This window comes from Hakea prostrata, chromosome 1 (genome assembly GCF_041222555.1).
Source record: "Hakea prostrata isolate BN-2017 chromosome 1, UWA_Hpros_2, whole genome shotgun sequence".
In the NCBI taxonomy this organism is placed as follows: Eukaryota; Viridiplantae; Streptophyta; class Magnoliopsida; order Proteales; family Proteaceae; genus Hakea; species Hakea prostrata.
In genome coordinates this window covers 23,656,382-23,661,301 of record NC_142600.1, presented here as the reverse complement: position 1 = coordinate 23,661,301, position 4,920 = coordinate 23,656,382, and the positions used below count along the sequence as shown (strand labels likewise).

General features: G+C 42.7%; 1 pseudogene; it reads left to right on the top strand.

The window, feature by feature from the left end:
* The first annotated feature begins 745 nt into the window (after window positions 1-745).
* LOC149028369 (tyrosine-sulfated glycopeptide receptor 1 pseudogene) lies at window positions 746-4,661 on the top strand (annotated as a pseudogene).
* Window positions 4,662-4,920: the final 259 nt, after the last annotated feature.

The following is a 4,920-nucleotide window of genomic DNA, read 5'->3' as shown; positions in this document are numbered from 1 at the left end:
TTCAGATTTTACTTTTGACTGATGGGAACTAAGGTGAGTTTTCCACCTTCAAGATGCTTCAATCCTTATTCTATTTCTCCTAGTTTTTCTGTTTGAAATTAAATTGATGAAATTAACTCAAAATATATTAATTCAAAGCAAATTGAAAATGAAAAGAGAGAGAGAAAAATTGCAGTCATGTAGTTGCATGAAGAAGAATTTCAGATGGGTTTCTTTATAAATGGCTTCTAATGCCTTCAATGCAGAGATTGATAGTTGTCAAACTCCATTAGAATATCAATACCTCAAACCACATGAAAGAGAAATTAAGACAATACATATTTCTTTCTCTCTCTCTCTCTCTCTCTGTGCTTAGTCTTTTCCATCTCTATGTGAATCGTAAATCCTGGACTGTTATCCCAAAATCTTCCACGGATTCTAGGTCAGAAGATGAATTAGAATAGACAGCAACCTGGTTTTTTGGCCAACTTGAAACTTACCCATTACTCATGTGGGAAGGAACAAGTCAGTCAATTAAGTAGAAGAAAATCACAAATAAAGCCCCAGCATCTTTTTTTTTTTTTTGGGTAAACAATCCCAGTATCTCAAGGAGAAAGAAATAAAAAAGGGAGGTCAGTATAGTTAGTAAAATTAACACATAGGAGACAGATAAGGACAGAGTGGAAGAGTTTAAGGTTGGTCTGACTTTTTCCATTTGTCCAGAAAAAAGTATTTAAACAGTCTTTCTTTCTCTCTCTCTCTCTGTGTTGGTGTCTTTACTGTATCTGTTAATGATAGGTAATAAGAATGGGAGAAGAAGAAAGATTAAATAATGATCATTGGGGGAGAAAAAGTCTTGCAGGGCAAGCCCAGAAAAAGTAAACGCTTTTGATGAGAATCAAAAATTTCAGACATGGAGATTGAAGAACTCCGAGTGTGGCCAACCTCACCCCCTGAATATGTTTTTCTCACGTCAACGTCTCCACTTCCCTTTTCAATTCGATTCACCACCACCAATACCCACTTCTGCTTCTGCATCCTCTTGCTACTCTCCCTGCTCCAATTATTCTTCTTCCACCACCACCACCACCACCACCACCACCTGCAGATGCTTTCCCTGCTACTCTTTCATTTTCCTTCTTTCCCCATTTGATCTGCTAGCAATTACCATCTGTAACAGCGGAACACCTGCTGCTGCTGCTTCGGCTGCCAGTGTGCAACACAAGGCAGAGACAGAGTCATGCTTGTACTGCTGCAATCGTCAAGAAAGGACAAGTCACTACTCAATCTAGCGACAACCCTTTTCGTTTTGGTCTTTCTTCTTTGCCTCTTTAGCCTGCCCAGGTCCTATCATGCCTGCAAGCATCACGATCGGGTCTCTCTGTTGTCCTTCTCCTTCAATCTATCCACTCATCTGAATTGGACTTATTCTTCTTCTTCTTCCTCTTCTTCCTCGTTGGATTGCTGTTTTTGGGATGGTGTTCATTGCGATGCCGATGGTTGGGTGACCAATCTATCGCTTCCCTCCAGAGGACTTAGGGGTTATCTTTCTCCTTCCCTTTCTAACCTCACCCGACTCTCTCACCTAAATCTCTCGCATAATTTCCTTTCTGGGTCTGTTTCGCCTTCCTTCCTCTCCTCCTTTGTTCAACTACAGATTCTCGACTTGAGCTTCAATCATCTCACTGGCAATTTACCCACTTCTTCATCACCTGACCGTCCCCTGTCTCTACAAGCCGTTGATTTCTCATCCAATTTCTTCGTAGGGGAATTTCAGTTATCGTTTCTGGGACTTGCTCCAAATCTGACAACATTGGACATCAGCAACAACAGCTTCAGTGGCCGCATTCCTTCTTCAGTATGCGTGAATTACACTATGATCAAGTTTTTGGATTTCTCCTACAATGATTTCAGTGACCAGATTCCATCTGGACTTGTTGAGTGTTCGCATCTCGAGGTGTTCAAAGCTGGTTGGAATCAACTCTCAGGAAACATTCCAGGTGACATATATAATATACTTTCGCTGAAACAACTCTCTTTGCCATGCAACAACCTCACAGGAAACATTGATGGTTCTAATCAGATTGTGCGTCTTGGAAACCTCACTGTTCTTGACCTCTCCTTCAATGGACTATCTGGGAAGCTGCCACAGGACATTGGGAATTTAATCTATTTGGCAGAGCTGGTCCTCTACAAAAACAATATCAGTGGTTTTTTGCCTTCTTCATTGACGAACTGCATCAATCTCCGAATCCTGAGTCTTAGGGACAACAACTTTGAAGGGGAGCTAGCCGCCATTGATTTCTCCAAACTGAAAAAATTGAACACTTTGGATCTGGGTGGCAACAAATTCTCAGGTAATCTGCCCAAGAGCCTTTACTCCTGTACATCCTTAACTGCAATTCGACTCTCCACGAACCAGCTTGAGGGGCAAATTCCACCAGATATACTTGCATTGCGTAGCCTGTCTTATCTCGCCATTTCAACCAATCACCTGACCAATATCAGTGGGGCGTTTCAGATTTTGATGCATAGCAAGAACCTTACCACTCTCCTCCTCTCCAAGAACTTCTTTGGAGAACCGATTCCAGTTGCCATAGATTCCAGTGGGTTCCAAAATCTCAGGGTTCTGGCTATTGGTGGTTGTAAGCTCACTGGCCAGGTACCCACCTGGTTTTCTTTTCTCAAGAAGCTAGCGGTCATGGACTTGTCTCAAAACCAACTCACAGGTCCAGTCCCTGGATGGCTGGGTACACTGCCAGGATTTTTTTACATAGACTTGTCTTCAAACTTGTTTACTGGAGAATTACCTCTGGAGTTCATAACTATGCCTGCATTGGCTTCATCGGCTCCTCTGGAACAGGTTTTCCTGGAGTTACCAGTCTTGGTCTATACCCAAAATTCTACTGGGCAAGTTTACACTCAGATATCCAGTCTGCCCCCTTCGATATTCCTGAGTAACAACAAAATTAATGGTACCATTCCTCCAGAGATTGGCAAATTGCAGCACCTTCATGTACTGGACCTCAGCTTCAACAATTTCTCTGGCCAGATTCCTGATCAGTTATCCAATCTAACCAACTTGGAAAGACTGGATCTCTCGAGAAACAACCTTAGTGGTGAGATCCCTTCTTCATTGATGCAGCTCAATTTCTTGTCTTGGTTCAGTGTTGCATATAACAATCTTGAAGGGCCTATACCATCCGGACGGCAGTTCAACACTTTCACCAATTCCAGTTTTATTGGGAATCCAGGGTTGTGTGGTGCAGTCTTGCAACACCTTTGCCACATTCAAAATGGGGAAAACACCACCAATCTTGTAACTGGCAAGAGGACCAACTTGAAACATCTTTTGGTGCTTATCCTAGGAACATGCTTTGGGTGTGGCTCTGTGTTCACAGTGTTGACTCTTTGGTTAGTGTCGCGAAGGATTAAACCCAGAAGAGAGGATAGCAACAAGATTGATCCGGGTCGGAGTTCTTGCAGCTCCAATCTTGGGTTAACTCATATGGTGGAGGACTCCAGCCTGGTGATGTTATTCCCAGGCAACTTGAATGAATGCAAGGACCTCCAAATATTAGATATAGTGAAAGCAACTAACAATTTTGACCAGGCAAACATCATAGGTTGTGGTGGGTTTGGATTGGTTTACAAGGCAACATTACCAAATGGAACCAAGTTGGCAGTTAAGAAGCTGTCTGGGGACCAGGGTATGATGGAAAGGGAATTCAAGGCTGAAGTTGAAGCCCTCTCTGCAGCTCAGCATGAGAATTTGGTTTCCTTACGAGGTTACTGTGTGCATGACGGGTTCCGAATGTTGATTTATTCCTACATGGAAAATGGCAGTGTTGATTACTGGTTGCATGAGAAGATTGATGGTGCTATCATTCTTGACTGGCCTACTAGGCTGAAAATTTTGCAAGGAGCATGCCGAGGACTTTGTTACATGCACCAAATCTGTGAACCGCACATTGTGCATCGGGACATCAAATCGAGCAACATCTTGCTTGATGAACATTTTGAAGCTCATGTTGCAGATTTTGGACTTTCACGGTTGATCCTTCCACATAAAACTCATGTCTCAACAGAGCTGGTAGGGACACTAGGTTACATTCCTCCAGAATATGGCCAGGCTTGGGTGGCCACCTTGAGAGGGGATGTGTACAGTTTTGGGGTTGTCATACTTGAGCTGCTCACAGGTAAGAGGCCTGTTGATGTATTCAAGCCAAAAATGTCGAGGGAGTTGGTAGGGTGGGTAAAGCAGACAAGGTCTCAAGGCAAGCAAGAAGAAGTCTTAGACCCTCTACTCAGGGGCCGAGGGTATGAAGAGGAGATGCTGAAGGTGCTTCAAGTGGCTTGCTTGTGTGTCAATCAGAATCCATTCAAGAGACCAACTATCAAAGAAGTAGAGGTTTTGCTTGAGCATGTGGGGGCTGCCCCAGAGACCCCAGGATGAGTTGCAAGTTTCTACTGGGATTTCAGTCATTTTTCTGTTTGTCTCAACTGTATTTACATTTGATTCACAAACCTTTCCGCCTTGTATCATATAGCCACAGGGATTTTCCCCTTCTTGTATACCTGTGAAGTAAACACATAGAAAAAGTGGTTTTAACCTCAGCATTTTGAAATTGCTGTTTATCAATACAAGTGACTCTTCAGGGGATTCATTCTTGAGAGTAATTGAAGGAAACCTCGGTTATCAAGTCCATGTCCTCATCATGTGGTTGGAGCATGGTTTAAGGAATCTGAATCAAGTGGAATTGGCCAAGCCTTAAGTCAATTCCTGCAACCCTCTTTTGAACCTGCAAATTCTTCTTATTTGATCTTCATTTCTTTCCACTCTTATTTTTCGTTTCTGGCCAGTAAAATAGCAGAATATCCAATATCCAATTTCTAGGATTCTTACCAATTCTAGCTGTTTCTGATCTGGATAGCAATCCA